The sequence below is a fragment of the Canis aureus genome, chromosome 17 (genome assembly GCF_053574225.1).
Source record: "Canis aureus isolate CA01 chromosome 17, VMU_Caureus_v.1.0, whole genome shotgun sequence".
Lineage (NCBI taxonomy): Eukaryota > Metazoa > Chordata > Mammalia > Carnivora > Canidae > Canis > Canis aureus.
In genome coordinates this window covers 20,433,337-20,455,041 of record NC_135627.1, presented here as the reverse complement: position 1 = coordinate 20,455,041, position 21,705 = coordinate 20,433,337, and the positions used below count along the sequence as shown (strand labels likewise).

At 32.9% G+C, this 21,705-nt stretch overlaps 1 protein-coding gene across 13 annotated transcripts in view; it reads right to left on the bottom strand.

Annotated features, from left to right (window-relative positions):
* Positions 1 to 21,705, bottom strand: part of LOC144287839 (uncharacterized) — a 309,063-nt gene that overhangs the window by 155,499 nt on the left and 131,859 nt on the right. For 3 of the 13 annotated variants that reach the window (XR_013355606.1, XR_013355604.1, XR_013355607.1), the window contains one exon: positions 18,575 to 20,318. The exons of the other annotated variants lie outside the window; for them this stretch is intronic. The gene's annotated coding sequence lies outside the window, so the exon portion shown is untranslated. Of the gene's footprint in view, positions 1 to 18,574; positions 20,319 to 21,705 lie in introns of those variants that run through there. 13 annotated transcript variants of the gene reach the window in all.

The window sequence follows — 21,705 nt, the reverse complement described above, 5'->3', positions numbered from 1 at the left end:
TTTTCAACTTTAATACTTTTATTGTGGATTAATGTTAAATGTGAGCACATGTAAGGAGAAATGGAGTTCTTCCAAAAATGTTCCTTACTCAAATATAACAAGTATTTTTAGATAGGGGACTACAGTAAATGGGAGTTGTTCAGGATATCTTCTGGGAAAAAATCAGAATGAGCAGACCATTGATCTTACAAGTACTTCTATAAAATGGAAAATTAAAAGTTTGTAAATACTGAAAGCCATGCTTTGGGAAACAACCAGAAGCAAGAATTATGAGTTGAATTTTATGAGATAATATACAGAATTGAGATTTGTAAGTCATTATCTAAGAAGAAATTTAAAAAGCCTTTCTTTAGCAGAATGTACATCTACATTCAAAAAGCAAATAAAAATTGGAATTGAATTGCTAAAAGAGTTTAGGATAAAACAACAACCACCCCCCCCCAAAAAAAATAAGGCAAGAGAATTGCTGTTTCAGAAATTAGCTAATATTCACTTAAATTGCTGTATCTAGTATTGGTCATGCTAACTTTACAATAATATAATTTAAAAGGGTTCTTCATGGACTATCAAAAATGAATGCCAAATCCCTGATTCATTCTTAAGGGAATAATGAAATAAATTTAGCCAAAGCGAGAGCAGATTGGGGGGAAGGAGGAAGCATATTTCACTTTTTAAGATCATGGGAAATGTTATTGATTTCACTGAAAAGAGACTGCTCTTATTCACTTTATTCATCATGGCTGCAATACTTTGTCTTTTGTATGTGCTATGCCATATTGAAGTAGTTACAGATGTCAGACAAAATGGGCACTAGGAAATATGTAGCAATGAATGGCTTCTGGACTACATTGTGCCCTTACTTATCACCAGATGTGGTTAGAAAGCAAATGCTAATTTCCCATTTCAGATCAGATTAAATAGCCACTAAATATTCTGTAAAACTCCTGGCAAATGGCATTAAGAGAAATATTCTTTGAACAGTTTTGATTTGTATTCCCTATTGGTCCTGAGATTTTCACAGACCACTGGCATACAGCCCTAACAGATGTCCTAACCTCCAGGGAATTTCAAGAGCCTACTAAACTATTATGCACCTTGTGAGGTTAAAATATTTTGTGTTGCTAACTGACTTTCCTTCTGTTAATGTATACCTGCCTCAGATCCTTTCTAGAGCAGTAGTCCAGCTAGAAAGACTCTATAAAGATAATGATGATAGGTAGGTAGATAGATGATAGAGAGAGAGAGAGAGAGAGAGAGAGATAATACACCCATCCCCTCCAAACAGTAAACACACACATATAGACACATATATTTACCTATCAGTTCATTCAAAAATACTAAAAATGAGTTCCATCTGAGACCAGTTAGCTTCAAGTTAGAATAAACTTCTGGATTTAAAATAGTACATTAGTATCTTATTTACCTTTGAATCATCTTATATCAAGTACAAAATATTGGGCACTACATGATAAAAAAGCAAGAACAATATAACAAAAATTAAATGAACTAATTAAGAGTAGTTCAGTTTCAAGTGATAATACTCTACACAGACACCCCAAAGAATATTTGATTAGTAAGTAAAAAAATTGTAGACATCCTTGAATGTCCATCCATTGCATAGCAAGAAACTTATCATCCCACTTAAATAATCACAAGAACTCAGTGTACTATAAAACTCTCAGTGGAGAAAGAATTAAGGCTGCCATTTGAGGGTGAGGAGTGGACAAAGTGTGGGAGTTTTCAGTGAAAAATAAGATATTTACCTTTGCAAGCAAGAGAGACTGCACCAGGCAACATAAGCATCCGTGCTTGAGAGCAGTGAAGGTTCACTTAAGATGACTGTTCCGTATTTCAAGGATGTCTTCAATCATCTTCAGCAGGATTGTGGTAGGCATGGTCTCAGCGAATAATTGGACTTACATGTGTTAGTAACAAAAGTGTTGGTGTGGGGACACCTGGGTGGCTCAGCAGTTGAGTGTCCTTTGTCTTTGGCTCAGGTAGTGACCTGGGGCCCTGGGATGGAGTTCCGCATCAGACTCCCCACAGGGAGTCTGCTTCTCCTTCTGCCTATTTCTCTGCCTCTCTGTGTGTCTCTCATGAATTAATAAAGAAAATATTTTTAAAAAGAATTGATGTGTATACAATAGAATGATTATCACGGTATTTAAGCTACAGGAAACTCTTTAAGAGTTGATGGGAAGTGAAAATAGGATCAGTGGATTGAAGAACCCACTGGAAGGCAAAGGATTGCTCAAGTTGAGGTTAAAAGGGGTGGTGGTGAATGGAGAGTGAGAAGTTCAAAATTTAAATCTGTGGAGATGAACTTTTGTTGATGAGAAGGCAATGACTCTGGGAGCCAGAATTGGAGGAGGGGCAGATATCAAGATCATAAGTGATAAGCCAAAGAAATTGAGAACCTTAGACATTAAATGTTTCACCTCTATGGATTTTGAAATCAATAAAAAAATGATTAGAGACCTACCATGAACTACAATCACTCTTTCACTGATAATATATGATTACATCTTTCATTTAACAAAATTAAAATTGAAGATCAGCTAGGGTTTGCAATTAGTCATGTAATATGGAAACTACAAAATAACATCATTTTGTGAAGAATAGGAATGTATTTTTTCCAATTTTTAAATAGTAATCTCTGTATCATAATACAACCTATTTTTTAATAGGGATAATGTTTTTTTCTTTGAGAAATAAAAGTAGGAAAAAAGTCTTTGGAATATTAACCTCTATATTAATAATGCAATAACCTAATTTTGAAAAATAGTGATTATTAATATCTGAGGTGTATTCTTAAAAAATAAACTTGTTATAGGAACAAATAAATTGTTATTTAGGATTCTTGAAACTTAGGAATATTTGACAAAATAAATACAGTGAATGTATTCAAAATCAAAATAATTTACAGAACATAAGAGTTTTAAGGTGTGTATGCCTTTACAACAGTTAAAGAAAATTTAATTTTAAAATTAATATTCTATTCTACTTTAATTTATGTTTACCTTAATAAAAATGAGTCACTTAGAGGGCATCTAGCTGGCTCAGCTGTTAGAACATGAGACTCTTAAACTTGGGGTTGTGAGGCCAAGGCAAGCCTTATGCTGGGCCTAAAGCTTACTTAAAAAAAAAAAAATGAGTCATTTAGTAAATATATTGGGTAAAAATGGGCCATTAGTGGAAAATCCATGAAGTGTGCTCACTATAAGCATTTGGAGGAATAAAATATATACTGATACAATGAATATGCAATATCAATTTTATTTTCAAAATGAATTCCCACCACTTGAAAAAAATCCACAGATCATACAAAGAAAGGAATATATCCATTTAAAATAGATTTCAAATAGTACTTAGTCTTGTTTTTTTTTTTTTAAAAAAAGGTTTTAAGGGGTACCTGTGGCTTAGTCAGTTAAACATCTGCCTTCGGCTCAGGTGCTTACCTCATGGTCCTGGGTTTGAGCCCCACATGAAGCCTGGCATCCGGCTCAGGGCTCAGCAGGGTGTCTGCTTCTCCCTCTGTGTGCTTGCTCTCTTTATCTCTCTCTCTTTCAAGTAAGCAAGGAAAATCTTTTTTTTTTTTAAATAAAAGCTTTAAGAATGTAAAGGGAATCGAAGATTGTGAAGTTAGATGGCTCTTATGTAACTTCCTACAAATTTGAGTCTTAATTATATATATTAAACATTTTCATAACGTTTTATTACCTTTAATTATAACCACATTCAACTAAAATACATTGCCAAATAATCTACAAGACATGCACTCTATTTAATAGATAAAAGATGCCAGGGTTCAATTTCTGGTTTGATATTGATGCATTTTGTGATTTTATTCTCTCTGAGCTGGAAGTTATTCATTAATAAGTTGGTAGATTGACTAAGACCATTTTATGTCATTAACACCTTTCAAATTCAACATTGTATGAACAATTTAGATGTAATTGGATTTCTGCTGTGTGTGCATGTGGTTAAAAAAGAGCTTCAAAGAAACATTAATTTTGATCTTCGTTAACACCATCAGCAAATCAAGTTTAAGTAATTGGCCACAAAACTATTCAAATGATAAGAGATAGAAATTAGTGAAGTTTGAAAAAGTGAAAGAGTTTGAAAAAATGACTTTTCAGAGAGTTGCAATGATGAAAAGAACATAGTTATATTTAGGTAAAAAGAATAGTGGACTTGATTCATATGGGTTTACTATACATGATGATATATTTAAGGTGACCATTTATTGTTTGTTTGTTTGTTTGTTTGTTTGTTTGTTTGGAGCATGGGGTTGGGGAGGGGCAGAGGGGAAGGGAGAGAGAATCTTAAGCAGGCTTCATCCCCAGCATGGAGCCTGATGCGGGACTCAATCTCACAACCGTGGGATCATTACCTAAGCCCAAATCAAGAATCAGCTGCTTAACTGACTGAGCCACCCAGGAACCCCTTAAGGTGACTGTTTATAAGCTTGTTTTTTTTTTTTTTTTTTCAATAACTGGATGTTTCTAGGTATGTAATTGGGACAATAGTGGAATTGAATTTTTCTTTTTTTTTTTAATGGACACAGGGAAACTAGGGAGCATCTACTATTCATTTTGGTGTAACATGGATCACACTTGAACAAATCTTATGTTTGTGACTTCCCCCTCCTGTACCAAAGATTACTATTAACTGTTTTAAAATGAAAAAAAAAATTCTTCCCTTAAATATTTAAAAGAAAAATATATATTCATGTAATTATTGTTTTTATTTAAATTCCAATTATTTGACATAGAATTTAATATTAGTTTCAAGTGTATGATATAGTGATTCAACACTTCCATAAAACACCCAGTGCTCAAAAAAAACCCAAACAAACAAAAAATACCCAGTGCTCATCCCAGCAAGCACACTCCTTAATCCTTATACCTGTGATAACTGTTAGTTTGTTTTCAAGACTTGAGTCTGTCTTTTGTCTTGTCTCCTCTGTCTCTTTTTTTCCCTATGTCACATATAGGGAAAATTTGTTTCTTAAATTCCACATATGAGTGAAATCATATGGTATTTGTCTTACTCTGACATATTTCACTTAGCATAATACTCTTTAACTACATCTACGTGGTTGCAAATGACAAGATTTCATCTTTTTAATAACATTAAATATTATTAAATATTTAGTAATATTTGTGTGTGTGTGTGTGTGTACACATGTGTATATCACATCTTCTTTATCCATTCATCAGGCCATGGACACTTGGGCTGTTTCCATAATTTGGCTATTGTAGATAATGCTGCTATAAACATCAGGGTGCATGTATCCCTTTGATTTAGTACTTTTATAAATGTAATTATTTTAAGCAGAAACAAATATGAAATTCTAGAAGTCAAATTAAATAACATCTACAAACACATAGATACATGTACACTCATTTAACTCTGTTTATTTTACCAGTAATCACAAACTAAACCCAAATTTTAGCTTTATGACAATTAAGAAACCATTTTAATTACAGTCAAAATCTTCAAAACTAATAAAAACTGTTACTGAGATAATTTAATGGAATGTTTTTAAAGTTTCACAATTTAGAGAAATAGTCTTTAGGTATTGTTAATACTTTACTGAATAATACTATACTGATACTGATAATATACTATACTGAATATACTATAAAAACAAGATCTACACGTTTAAGATCATATAATGTTACGGTATGAAAAGACATTGAAAAAAAGAATACTTTGAAAGATAATAAAGCAATGTGGGAATGACAAATTAGGCTCCATTATGTATATAATCTAGGTCCAACATTGCATTGAGATACTAAATTTTCAGTTCTATTAAATTTTGACAAATTAAATTAAGACTTCTTGCACCTCACACATTTCTGAAATTAATGATAAGTTAGAACCTTGATACATTTTCAAAAAAAATTTATGATGCAAATTGCATATCCTGATAATCCTTTTACTTCATAATTCAGGTATTCATAGATTTAGCCATCATGGACCATATTTTAAATAAGTATCACAATAATTTTATACAGGTACTTTATCTCTTATCTCTCTTTATCCTTTAGGTTTTTTTTTTTAAGATTTATTTATTTATTTATTCTTGATAGACAGAGAGAGAGAGAGAGAGAGGCAGAGACACAGGCAGAGGAAGAAGCAGGCTACATGCACCGGGAGCCCGACGTGGGACTCGATCCCGGGACTCAGGACCGGGCCTCGGGCCAAAGGCAGGTGCCAAACCGCTGAGCCACCCAGGGATCCCCTCCTTTAGTTTTTTTTAGACAAATGGTTAAATTATACATATCAGCTGTTTTCAAATTGATTACACAATTACTCAAAATAATATGGTGCTCTCCAAGTTTAAATTGCAGAAAGAATCTTGACAAGTGGGCATAGTCTTTTTGAGAATGGTCTTTTTTGAGACTGGCTATGGTATTCTATTCTGATTGTGCTCACTGAATGCAGAGTTTATCCAAATGGGATGTGTGTAAATCAAGAACAGTTTCCTTTTGGCATTATCATTTGAGACAAGTAGAATCCTCATTGTGTGTCTGATGTAAAATGTAGAAGCATAGTTTAATTAAAATGCTAACTTTTTACTGAGATTAGAATCAAATTCTAAAAAACAAAAACTAAATTTTCCAGTCTAACATCAGTTAATGGGAGTTCTATCATTGCTCAGAACATTGAGATTTAAGAATGTGCTAGCCAAAGAATAACAGTGACAAAAACAAAATGAAACAAAGGAGGAGTAATAATATCTCTGTGTATTCATGTTTGTATGATTGTATGATTGTATAATCCTTTACAGAGGTAAAGAAACACACCAGGAGATTAATTAGTCACTTCAGTGGAATGACAATGGAAGGTGTTTACATTTTTTTCCCCTTAAGACAGCTTTGTTTGATTTAGTAGAACCAAATTTATCTAAGAAGTAATTTTAAAAATAAAATAATCTTTTTTTTAGAAGTCAAATGTTCAAGTATTATAGTATAACCCATTATTTTAGCTACAGATTCAACACTTCCATTTTTGTATAATAGAAAATTTATGTAAAAATGAGATCAATGGAATTCTAGGTTATTTATTTTCCCTGTTCCTCTTTTTATTTATTTATTTTTATTTTTAAAATTTTTTTCCTGTTCCTCTTTTTAACATAAAAATATACCTTGCAACAGTATGCACACCATTGCATTTAGATTGATCGCATTCTCTTTTAAGGTTAATATTTATATTCCATTACATGAATAGTGTCTTCTTTATGTAAACAGTATTCTGTTGTTGGACACTTAGTTTGCTTCCACATTTTTGATATTACCCACAATTCTGCAATGAACAGCTTCCAGGTTACAAATGAACTTGCTTTTGCAACAATATCCCTATAATAACTTTAAGCAAAAAAAGTGCACTTTAAAGTTTTACCAATGTCAGATTGCCCTCCAAAATATCACTTATACTTCTCTATTTTTATCATATTGCTATCAAACTTTAAAAGGGGGTTTGTTTTTGTAGATCATTAGTTACTAACAAATGTGATATGCTTTCTGATGCTAATTTTAGATTTATTTTTCATTGTTTATGAAACTTAATATTTGTATCTGTAGTTTTAAAAACTGAGTTGTTGACCTTTCTTTCTGATTTTTGGTATATTTATAAATTATTAATTTGTGGGGTTCCTGGGTGGCTCAGTGGTTAAGCATCTGCCTTTGGCTCAGGTTGTGATCCCAGAAGGATCGAATCCCATATTAGGGTCCTGGCAGGGAGCCTATATCTCTCTCTACCTGTATCTCTGCCTCTCTCTGTGTGTGTCTCATGAATAAACAATAAAATCTTTAGAAATATATATATTCTTTTGTGGTATTTGGTTGCAGTTTTTGTTTTAAAAGATTCTCAAATATTATATGTACTAATATTATTAATTAATAATTTACCTTATGGCTTCTGAATTTTGGTCACCTTTTGAAATCATCAACAGCAACTTCTGTTTTCCAGTTTTTTTGAAGGAACAAAATATACTTCTATTGAATGTAGCAAGAATGGAAATTATTCTATTCTCCTCTTCACTAAGAGTGTTATTTAGATATCAATGTATGCTTTAATAGTCATAAAACTCTTTTTAAAATGCTTAGATCATCATTCCAAAGTCCCCTATATTAACTTAAAGGTGACATACTATTTTTAGATAGAATTGAGAAAACAAATAACTTCATCTTTAGTCTCTTTCCATATGGTGTGTGTAAATATATATATATATAATGTATATTTTTGTATGTTATGTGTATTTACATATTATATCAACTCTAGAGAAAATATGATAACACCCCTTAACTTACTGTTCTCCCTTAGAAGCCAAGGAGTTGAATATGTTTCTTATTAGATAAGTTAGGTTCTTGCATATGTTTCTCCATTAATCTTGCAATCAGTAGCAGCACAACTTTCATTGTTTTTACCCTTTTCATCAGAAATATATCTTAAATTTTTGTTTAAAATATCTTACAGGGGGATCCCTGGGTGGCGCAGCGGTTAGGCGCCTGCCTTTGGCCCAGGGCGCGATCCTGGAGACCCGGGATCGAGTCCCACATCGGGCTCCCGGTGCATGGAGCCTGCTTCTCCCTCTGCCTGTGTCTCTGCCTCTCTCTCTCTCTGTGACTATCATGAATAAATAAATAAAATCTTTAAAAAATAAAAAATAAAAAATAAATAAAATATCTTACAGACTTTAGGGCAGCCTGGGTGGCTCAGCAGTTCAACGCTGCCTCCAACCCAGGGCATGATCCTGAAGACCAGGAATCTCGTCCCATGTTGGGCTCCCTGCATGGAGCTTGCTTTTCCCTCTGCTTATGTCTGCCTCTCTCTCTGTCTCTCATGAATAAATAAATAAAATCTTAAAAAAAAAAAGTATAGAGACTTCTGACTATATTTGTCTTTTGTTAAAATTAACATATAAAAAAGCATTAGGTATTTATTGAGTTTATTGTAAGAATTTCTGAGTAATTATTTGTCTTCCTTCCATAGTAATACAGAAAAAGTGACCTTTAAAATTTCTATACTAATTTTGTTTCATATACATTTGAATAATTAAATAAAGCAGTACACTTTATTTTTAAACCTATTTTTCCCACATAAAATTATGTAAAGTGTCTTGCTGCCACCTTAAGCAAATCTGTTTTACTTGCTATATATTTGAATAATGAATTATGCAAGCAATGACCTTACATTTAGTTTTTTCACTTCCTAATTTATATCATTCCTGACTTCACACCTCCCTGTCACTGATCATTTTCTTACCTGCGTATTCATGGTCTTTTTTCATGGCTTTTTTAATTTGATAAAAATCTCTTACTTTTCTTGGGGCAAGTAAATGACCAGGGAAAATTATGCATAGATTTTTTCAATATTTTTTAAAAATCGCATTTATCTTATAATTGTGGCTAATTTGTGTATTTTTTTCTAAGTTTTCTTTCCCATTTTGTCCTACAGATGTTATGTTATATTATGTGATATAAGATGAGTTGGACTCTGGGGTATCGATCTTAACATTGAGTTAAAATTATTTGTTTCGGGACTCCTGGGTGGCTCAGTGGTTGAGCGTCTGCCTTTGGCTCAGGGCATGATCCCTGGTCAAGAATGAAGCCCCTCATTGGGCTCCCTATGGGGACCCTGCTTTTCTCTCTGCCTGTGTCTCTGCCTCTCTATGTCTCTCATGAAAAAAATAAATAAAATCTTTAAAAAGAATTATTTGTTTCTGGAGCTTTCTCCACCAATTTAGATACAAAGGTACTTAGGAGTAAAAATAAAATAAAAAAATAACATACTTCATGAAATGTAATGAATTTTTGTTTGATATAAGATCAATTGTATTGGTTACTTTCTTTAGGTTTTAAATAAGAGAAAACAGTTCTATATTGCTTTAATAAAACAAAATAAGTAAATGAATAAAACTGAAATAGCAGTTGCAAAGGCATTAGTAAATATAATGGAAAAATCTGGGAATAGCTGAAAGATTCTAAGGCCTAACTGATGAATTAAATCTGAGAGGACCAGGAAGTAGGCCTGTTCTGAGGATATCAGATAAATTCACGAAGATTCCCTTCTAAAGGTAAGTCATTAAGTGATATGAGTCCAGGCTTTGAGTGTCAAATTAGTATTCTACTTTAATGGAGAGGGAAAAAAAAAAACAAACAATGGAAGTCATGGTGCAGTACAAATTTCTACTTTTAAATTAATTATCTATATCTCTATTTTATCCATATAGTTGAGAAATAGTGGCTACAGGCACTTTCTGGTACATTAAGGGAAATGAATTTGGAATTAAATAAGCAGCCAAACCAAGATGTGTTTAACACATTTGGATTCCAGGGGATTCCAGTATTTGCTTTGAGGATTATTAATTATAATACTAATCATAATATATTGAGACCATAGTCTGTGCCAGATGATAGGTTGGATACAATATCCTGTTAAATCCTCAAAGCCACCCTGCAAGGTAGGTAAGATTACAATAATCCCCATTTTATAGGTAATGAATCTAAGGCTTAGATGATTTCATTAGTAGTGTTCTAATATTTTCCCATGTGCATATTTTCCCCTCTGTTGTCACATTTATATTAAAAAGTTTTACATTATTATGATGTATTGGATTTGGTCATCTTTCAATAATATTGTGTATTCAATGATTAAATAACAAAATTTATTGAAAATAAGTACATCAAAAATTTTTAAAGCTATGCAGAAAATATAATCTTATAATCTTATATTCAGTAAGAACCAGTGTGCCATTATTCGTATCTATATCTACACAGGGAAGGCAAATTTTTCTCTCTACCCTCTTAAAGTTTTTAAATGTGCCTGATAATTAAATTGACATAAAATGGATTAACAGGAGGAAATTTATGTAAGTTTTACATGACATGGGAATCCTCATAAGGAATGAAGTTTCAAAAAAATGTTGGAAATTCCTGTGCTTTTATAGTGAGTCAAGCATAGAGAGACAGTTGGTCTCTTTGAATGGAATTCTCTGTCTTTACTTCTTGTCCTTCATGGTAAGAATGTTAACTTTCCTTCTGGTATAAGGAGGACATCTTTCACATGGGAATTTCAGCCCCTGCTTTTAAGAAAAAGGTCAGAGTGTTTTTTTTGGTTTTTGTTTTTTTGTTTATTTGTTTGTTTGTTTGTTTGTTTTTTGTATGCAATTGCTATTTTTCAAGTGCCTTTAACTCAAAATAATCTTTATGCTAAAGTGGTATATTTTTGGGGGGTGGCATATTTTGTCACCCTTCACTTATACCTATGCTTATGTCTTTATCTATGCCCCTGCTTCTACATGTATCTGATTTTATGCCTATGTCATTATCTCTCTCTCTCTCTCTCTCTCTCTTTCTCTCTCTCTCTCTATATATATATATATATCAACTTCTGTAATTGTATCTCTTTATAATTTACCACAAAACAATAAAACTAACTTCATACTTATTTTCTTGCATCAAAATTTTCAAAATAAAACAGGGAAAAACTTGAAGAACTTTGAGCTAAGATTATCATAAAGCAAAAACTTTATATCAATCTTTGTTGCTTTTATATATGATAATGTTAAAAATTTTATAACAATTTCTCTTGCTTTCATATACGATAATGTTAGGCTTATGCTAGCAATAAGTCTGTCCAAAATTGGAGCTCACTCTCCAATAGTCTTTGCAAGGACTATTTGTTTTCTATATTCCTATTTATTTTTTATTCCTTAGAGTAATAACGTGACTTGAATAGAAATAAGTCTTTTTTAGAGTGATGCTGCAAAAATAATTTTCTCTTAAAGACCCAAGTTTTAAAAGGCAAAGATATGCTCTGGTCAAAAATTGTGTATGTTGGCTTCATTGTGAGTTTGTGTGAATAAAGTAAATAATTCTTCAACTGCTGCTAAATCTTCCTTTTGTTGATGGTCTACTGATACTTTTTATTATATAAATGCTTGTGCTTTAAGCTCTAATTTCCACTTAGGCAGCATATCAAATTGCCATTATCCAGAGTTTGGGCATACTAGTTCTTTTAATTTGTGTACCTACCTCTTCTTACCCTTTATATCCTGTACCTCCATATTGTGACTTCATGCTCAAAGTGATTTTTTAAGTGGAAATATTGCAAGTCTTGGGTTGAAGGTGTGTCCTTATAGACCCAGCCTCTGTTTGTCCAGGACGCTAAAGAGTCTTATTACTCTGGAACCAACTTGAAAAGCAGTGGGAAGAGGGAAGATTCATTGTTTGGGGAGATTTCTGGAACATATTTAGTATAAATTCCAACCTCAGGCTCGTGATACTCAATTTAGTAGTCATGAATTCTAAGATGAATTGACTTTGTACCCATGTTCTAGCAAAAGCAGTGAATGCTCCTTGTGCCACTGGGCAGACTTTTTTTCCCTCAAATCTAACTTTTCTTTTAAGGTGCAGCTTTATTTATGGATCATAGTTCCAAATCTCCACTAATATTTTAGAAAGTAAATAAGTATATACCACATATAGTTCCATACATATATATACTCCAGTTTCCATAAAAGTGTATATAGGGTATATATACATATAAAGTACTTATACAACACAAATTATAATTCTATTTGTTTTAGTAAATGTTGGGGTTTAGTAAAACTTAAAAAAATAGTATATCATTATGTTTTTTCTCTATGAATATTGCAATTTTCATCAAAAGAAATGACTCATTAATAATGTGTATGTATAAGTATGTATATGTTTATATATATTTAAACTTATGATTTAAAAACAAACTCACTATCATCCCAAACCCCAAGGTTTGTGATAGTTCTGAATTCTTCCCTTGATTTCTGTGAGATCCATTATGTCATTCATCATCTGTTTTCTGCTTCCATACTCAGCATTAAGGTAGCAAATTGCACTCCTTCATCAGTTCCCACAGACAATCCATTCAACCTGAACACTTCTTTAAATTAACTTCAGAAAGATTTTGCCTTTTCTGACAGAGCTTCCCATCTCTGAATGGACAGGCTCCCAGGCATCTTGTAGGTCTCACTAGCCTGTTTTTTCCTTCATTGTCTCCAAGTAACACATCCTCATCACCCACCATACATTTTTCTCCATCTAAGAATTATTTTCACCGCCAGGTCCAATACAGTATAAGTTTATATGTGCAAATGTGTTTCAGGATATTTTACAAACAAACACAGATTCTTAAGAGGAATTCTAGTGGCAAATGTTGATAGGAAATGATTTTTGCACTTTTGGCAAGTGTATGCACAGCTATTTTTTTCTGTTCTCTCTTTTCCTTCTTCCTAGGAGCAAAGAAAGGAAAACTCACTAAGATGAAGGTCATTGTGGGTGGTAAATTTCACTTTCATCAATAATATGTTTTATTTCATTAAGTGGTGTTGTTCTAAGGCTAATGCAATATCTTGCTTTGTTTGATGCCTAATCCATCTCAACTGGTGATACTAGCAATATATTTGGATAGTCAAAGTATCTTTGTTAGGAGAGTATTACTCTCAGGAAGCATCATGAACAAATGAAGGAGGGCTTTCCCCATTAGCATAGGGACTACAACTCTGAAAGCTGTTGCAACTATGCAAATAGGCTAGTAAATCCCCCAGTCCAAGTTTGTGCTGATGCAACAGGGTAAGGTTAACATTTGCTCCAACTGTATTGCTATATATGAAAGAATGGAAAGCAATTTGAGTCAACCCTAAACCTTCTAGGATAATTTTGTGTATGAAGGAGATGTATAACCCATTTATGGCTTCTCAACTTCTGGTTCTATTTTAATTTTGGGTGGGACACATTTGTTCCTAAATTCATTCTGTTTATTTAGAGACATATTCTGTTTTAAAAATATATACTCTTCATTTATCTTGGAATGCTTTCTTAAAAGAGTGATGTTAACAAAATAAGTAGAAGCTGCTTCAGCCATCATTTTATAGACATGGATTTCTTGGAATTATTTTCCTTTTCTGAAGGTCCATATAACTGAATGCTTTTCATTTGAAACAGTAAGAAAATAAAGACGTGGGTGTTGTAGTTTCTTTGTCAACACATCATGTGTATTACAAAACCCAGTTGAAAAATAAATACTTTTTGTCATGATCCTGTGATTTTTTTTTTTAAAGAAGTGTTTCTGTTTTATCTGCATTTTACGTTCTGAGCCAAATGTTACTGCTTGTGGCCAAAGAGTGTCCTCTGAAAGGTGTCATTGTCAGAGAAAATTAATTCATAGCTCACACTCTGCGCCGTCAGCATCAATTGTTATCTTTCTCTTCCTCCTTGTCATTCAGATTAATAACATAAGTGGCGCTATATGCTTACAGCTTTCTTCCCCTTGTCATTTGACTCAGAATCTCCTCTGCACAAGTAATTTTTCTTCGGCAAATTTAAATGTACTGCAATGTATCTGTGTTTAGTTAAAAATGCTATATGATCATTTTTCTTCTGACTACTCTTATTAAAACTAACTTAACAGACCTCTTTGTGTTGTAGATTTTTATTTCCTAAACACTTCATTGCAAAATAAATTTGAGGTCTTACAACCATTTTTGGTTATAGTCTGGGACTAATATTATTTTAACATTATTTATGATGCCTCTTAAATTGAGCTTTTTATTAAAAATATTAAATCACTAGCAACATACACAACATAGTCCCTTTTCCTAAGTCTCATGGTTAGCAATTTTTGCCAACTATTTATGGAAATCATGCACTTAATAAGAATTTATGCATACATACAGTGAAAATGTTTAATTATTGTCTATTCAAACATAAATGTAATCAAAGATGTAAAATGTTTAAGTGTGTAGGCTTTATGTTCAAAAGAAATTTAAGTGTGTGTTCCATGAAACAAAGAAAAGACTAGACACTTTGGAATATCTTCATTCACAAACCAGGAAGCTATCAAAGCAAGACAGATAATTTCTGGAAGATTTATAGGTTAGACTTGCATTCTGAAAATGCTTATACCAGTTTTTTTTGTTTTTAATGATTATTTGTTTATTTATTCATGAGAGACACACAGAGAGAGAGGCAGAGACAGGCAGAGAGAGAAGCAGGCCCCATGCAGGGAGCCCCATGTAAGACTCCATCCCAGGTCTCCAGGATCACGCCCTGAGCTGAAGGTGGCGCTAAACTGCTGAGCCATCCGGGCTGCCCATTATACAAGTTTTAATACAAAAAAACCCCAAACCTGCAATAGGTATCTCAAACACATTATAATTATTGGAAGATCTTGACTTGAAGTCAGGTCCCTGCTATCAGGCTTCAAGTTCATGCCATGGCATCTATTGCTGCAATCCGGAAATCATCAAGCAGCATCCACAAGCACTTAGGGTTCAAGATGCTGTAGGAGACTGTTGCCAATTTCAGAGCTGCCCTGCACCATAAAGCTTGTTCTTACACATTGAAACATAGAGGCTTTCTGTTCTACAAACTAGTATCAGTTTCCAGTGTGGTGGAAGGGGGCAACTAGATCCTGCCTTCCCAATCTGGCATGGACTCATTTTTCTGGAGCAATCTAAACTGCATCTCAAACTTGAGTGGGAAAAGCCTGGGATTGTAGTTTTCAGCCCTTCAGTCCTTGCAGGATGGTGAGAATGGGATGAAGGCATGGGAATGAATGCTCAGTGTCCCTAATAATAACCAGTATAGCAAAGATTCACTGACACACAAGGTATGGTTATTGAGTTGTTGAAAATGTCCACTTTACAGCCTTTGAGACTGGGGATAGAGTCATAGGACATGTTCTTCAGCACTATAGTGACTTATCCTTCCAATTACCAGCCTCAACTTTATGTGAATGTTCTTCACATAAAAGAAATTTGAACATCTAGATTACATCATCATGGGTCCTAGAGAGAGGGAGATGAGATGTGTAATCTTTACAGCTCTGTCTTGTGTCCTGGTGAGCCTGAGGAACTGTGTTTTCCAAAGCAGGGGAAAAGTGCCAAGGGACATGTTGATCCTTCTCAAAGCTTCCTTTGTGACACCTGGCCTGGCAGACACACCTATTGGTATTCACTCTTACTCCTTTGTAAAATCTCCACCTTTGTGTAGGCAGAAATTGTGACTTTCTCCTAACCAATAGAATGTAGTTGGAAGTGATTAGGGGACATTCCAGTGATTACATAACATTACCTATCAAAAATTATGGGATATCACTCCCATGATACTGTTATGTTATATACAATACCGTCTTGCTGACTGACTTGCTCTATAATCTCTTTCCCTTTCCTTCATTGATGACCTTGAAGACTGAAGCTCCCATGAATTTTTTAGCTGCAGGAAAATGAATACTGCCAATAACCTGTATGAGTTGGAATTGTACCCTTCTCCAGTCAAGGATACAATCCTTATCTTCAGATAATAATTGTCACCCAGTCCACATGACATACTACAGAAGACCCAGCTTAGCCACATGCAGATTGGTGACCCACAGCAGTACTGTGAGATAATAACTGTGAAATGTTTTAAGATACTAAGTTTGTGGTGATTTGTCACATAGTAGTATAAAACTAATTCAGGGGATATGGAGAATTGCAAACATACTAGAAAAAGAGCAATTTCAGAAGAAAAAAGCTTCAGAGAAGCAAATCATCCTAACACAGTAAATCAATTATAGTAAGTAAAAGAAGTATTATATAATACTCAAGATTATGACACTGTAGATTGCAAACTCCTAACCTATTCCCCACAATCTCTTCCTAGAACCAAATAGTGGTGAGCTATTTTAACGTCAGTGAAAGGGATGCTATTATCGTCTTTGCCCTTAAAAGAAAGGACCAAGGAGTCATTTGGGGGAGTACAGATCTAAGTGTGAATATTATCACAAAATATTAAGTCATTAGCATTGACTCGGTAATTGTTTACTTGTTATAATTTAATGTAATGTTCAGTCTCATGAAGCATTTAATCTGTGGTCATTGAAGTTAAATAAAAATAATAGAATTCTGGAAAATCTGTATCATTTAGAGGTACAAGTGCATCAGAAAATATTTTGGAGTATTCAAAATAATAACTGCCACGTGATAAAACTATACTTACATAGTTCGTATCTTAACAATAAAAATGATGGTATCATCCCCATTTAAAAGATGAAGAAAGTGAAGTAAACAGATTTCATTTTCTCCAATATAAATTTAATGTTTTCAATTTCAGTTGCTCTCCAATTATGCTTTTCAAAGTATATTTTATGAAGTAAAAAATACTTTAATCAAATATGTTTGGTCAACACTAAGTTACTAAGTTAAATTGTTTGTGTTTATGTGTTAGGTTGTGTGTTGTTGATGAAGTTGTTATTGAGTTATATATTTGATTGTTTTACCTCCAACAAGAATCCGTGCCCCTTGACTGTGCCACAATGAGGACAAGCTCTTGAGGTGCCTGAGTGGCTCAGTCAGTTAAGCATCCAAGTTGATTTTGCTCAGGTCCCTGGGATCTCAGGGTCCTGGGATCGAGCCCCACATCAGGCTCCGGGCTGAGTGAGGAGTCTACTTGTCTCCCTCTCCCTCTGCCCCTCCCTCTGCATGTGTGTGCTCTCTTTCTCTCTCTTTCTGTTTTTTCTAGAATAAATAAATGAACTTTTAAACAAGAAAAGAAGGATACGTTCTTGTAAAGATTAATTTCTCAAACTTATTTGACTACAGTAGCAGGCATTGACCGCAGAACACCTGGTATTACATAGAGCCAGGGTTCACCAAAAACACTTCTAATAAATCATTTGTCTAGATTAATGTATAACAACTAATTCTTTCCAAAATTACTAGAAAAGCTTAAAGATTTAAAAAATTGTATTATATCCTATTTGCCTAACTAAATATAGAAACTAGCAAGGAAGTTTTACTGTCATATACATCAAAGCTATATGAAAACTATACTTTTTATTTGGTTACATTTAATGAAAGTCATTTTTGCAATGAAGACACAAAATATATTGCATAAGTGTGAAAATTTCAGAATATTGATGATAAAAATATAATGAAATTTATTTTCCACATTCTCTCTACATATATGTAGAAAATTAATCTAAATATACCAATAGCAACAATATTCCTATAACTATAAATTTATTTTAATAAATTAAAATTAATAAATTATGGATTAAAATTAATAAATTAGGGATTAAAGGTAGAGTAACTCAATAAAATATATTATTTCAGCTAGTGTGTAAAATATGACTTGAATAGCATGATTCAACTCACAGTCTATATAAATATTTAAAATAACAGGTTGCAAAAAATAAAATAACAGGTTACCTTATATCTTTATTTTTTTAATTATTTTAGACGTTTCTGAGTTTTGGTATATTTGAGAATTTTGCCTTAACTAAGTAAGAATTCAAGAATCAATATATGTATTATAGTATTGCTAACTGAAATATTACATCATGGTGCTTTATGGAAAAAAAGGCCAAATATGAAGGAAAAATCCACATAATGAAAAAGATATAAAAGAACTAGAAGAGGAATGAGTGGCCATTGTAAATTGTTGTGAAAATATCAGATCAATTATATACATATAATTATGCCCAGTCAACCCTAAAATTGAAGAACATATAAAATTTTTTCAGTTCTCTGTATTATTTTTTTTCTTAGGTTTTATAATATATTGGTGAATCTGAGTTATTTTTAACAACAACAATAACAACAGAGGTTAATCTCCATACAGGCCATTGATAATTTTCATTTAAGTATGCTTATTTGAAGACATTTATCAATGAGAAAAGTTTCCTTTCAGTGGAGCTAAGGAGCCAAAAGGAAGTTTTGTCTTGTTTTTTACTAATCAAATACATAGTTTTACATGTAATTCAGAGCTCCATATTGGCATTTTATGGAGGGCAAGCTATATAGAGAGTTTTATGACAGTTTGTTGCAAAATTATGTTTTAGACATTGGCAGTAACCGTCTCTTAGGAATAGCTAAATGTATGGGCCTTTAAAACAGAAATAATATTGAGTGAGAATTTTCAGATTCTATGATATTTTGAGTAGAAGAACCCACTGAATTCCCTTCAGATTGTCTCTTCCATTTTTTTTTTTTAAGATTTTATTTATTTATTCATGAGAGAGAGAGGCAGAGACTTAGGCAGAGGGAGAAGCAGGCTCCATGTAGGGAGCCTGATACAGAACTTGATCTCAGGTCCCCAGGGTCAAGCCCTAAGCCAAAGGCAGCTGCTCAACCACCGAGCCAATCCAGGCATTCTGTCTCTTCCATTTTTTATAAAGTATTGGTCCCATTGAGAATACTTCTACATTTGAGATTGGTGATCATTTTATTCAAATTAAATGCAACTCAATTGCCTGGAGTTAAAACTCAGTTATCAACATAGTGAGAATATTAATGATTCTCTCTTCAGGGAGTTATAAATATTAACATAATACCAATAATAATAATGATAATAATAATTTTAGCACATTAATATATATTTCACCATATATGATATAAAAATATCTCCAATAGCACTAAATTAGTGAATTAGTGATTTCCTGATATGAGTTTTCTTTTGAAACATTAATTTAAATTAAGACCGTTTTTCATCTAAATGGTACATTGAATGTCAAATTGAGCTGTTAAGACCAGTTACTTGTATGTCTCAGTTACACTTTCTGTTTCATCATCCATCCTTTCATTTTTATGTGTTAAACCCATAGCTACTAGATAGACCTGTGGTTTATGAAAAAGATTGTGATAAAAATTTATGTGTAACCACAAGAGATTCTGTATTGGGAATTTTGATTAAGAACCAATGAAAGAATCTGCTAAATAGTACTGGAATATTAGGCAAAAGTAGCCGAGCCACATTAATAGTGATGTAACAAAATCATAATTAATAAGTAGTTCTAGAGGTGTCCTCTGGGGTGCCCTGTATTCAATTACAATATGCATGAAAACACAACCACTGCCCTCAAGTGACAGTAAGAGACCTGTCTATCTTTGGTAATGAACACCTCTTTTCTATAGCTAGCATGATGCTTATCAAAATGAAGCAAAACCCACAGTAAAACAATTTTAAATCTCACTATATACAGTTACTGTATGACTCTTGTCAGCAGTATGTGCTATGTTATCCTAGCTAACGACCAAATTGGCTGACACTGATTTTTAAAGTTCTTGCCTGATATTTGCTAAAAAAATAAAATAGATTGAGAATTCATTGAGGAAAGATTTTAAGAATTGAACATTAAACACGGAGTTCCATAAGACACATTTATAAGATGAAATTAGTGGAAGTCTTGTGTCGTTTACTTTGAAGTGAGTGCTTTGTCAGGCATGCTTATCTGTTGTCTCCTGGCTCAGCGATTACCCAACAGTAGGTATTTTGGTCACCTTATTACTGCAAAAGGGAAAACATCCAATTAACATTCCAAAGAAATGTTTTTACTGCTGCCAAGAGCTAACACAAATGTATAAAACTGAAAATAATTTTCCTACTATTTTTCTAAGTCATTCTGTCTCTGAAGAAGACAGAAATCACTTTGCCATATATTAATTTGCTAATTTCAGTTCTTCTGCTACTCGTAGTCATTATAATTTACTATTCTAGTGAAGCTGATTAGGTTAGTTGGCTCAGAGCCAGCAAGCTCTATGAGTTCCAATTGTTCCTAGTCTCAGTTTGATTCCTCGGAAGTTAAGTAGGGAGACCTGATGTGTGTACTCTCTAATGGTGCATTCAGAAAATGGTACTTTGAGAAAATCAACCAATCTACTGCACTGTATTTTTAAACTTAATTCTGTTACACTTTTTGTTCAATAGTTAAGAATTAGACTTACATAAAATGGAATCCTTGTCTAAAAATCAGTACAGTGATGTTTCAAAAACCTATCAACCAAGTCTCATGATAGTGTTCATCATGATCTACATATATTAAAATTTAGTCAATTTAAGAAGCTATAAACAAACAGAAGGTGTCCAGGAAAATATAATATTTTTTCATAATGCATTAAGAGATTTATATCAGGTAATTCATGCACAACATTTAGAAAAGTGCCTATTTAGTTAAGTATAAAATAATTGTTTATTCTCATTTTGTATTTATCAGCATGTATCTTTGTTATTACTTTAGCTGAACTCAGTGAAGAAAGATGTTTTGATCAAATGAAAAAGTTTTTTTTTTTTTTTACCACTGTATAGATATTTACTGCTATTCCATGAAAGAAGAGCTTTGCATATAAATCATCTTTTTTTATCTCTTCATTAAATATTGTACAGGTAAAAAATGTGATCTCACATGAGATTTGAATTTGGGCAATTTGGCATTGCACCTTATTTTGCTACATAGAAACTGGCTTTGAACCAGCCATCTAATTTCACTAAGCCTCACATCCAAACTGAAAGCAAAAGTAGTAAATATTAAGAAGGTTATTATAAAGATTAAAAAAATGAGAGAACACAACCAAGGTGCTGAGCACATTGGCTCTCCCAGTAAAGGCTCCATAAGAATTTTATTCCCAAGATGTTCACTAGACTTGTTCTCTTAATTCCACCAGCATACTTTATCTCCTTTCCTTGCTTTATTTTCTCCATAGCTCTTACAATTTTCTGACATACTAGATAGATATGTTCATTGTAACTGAATTTGTTTTCTCTTTCCTCCCAATCGCATATGAGATCTATGGAGCAAATTGTTGTATGCTGTGATCCTTGCTGTATGTCTACAACCTAGGACAGTGTCTAAACATAACAGATAGTGAATAAATAGTTGTTGAAACAGTGGGTAATT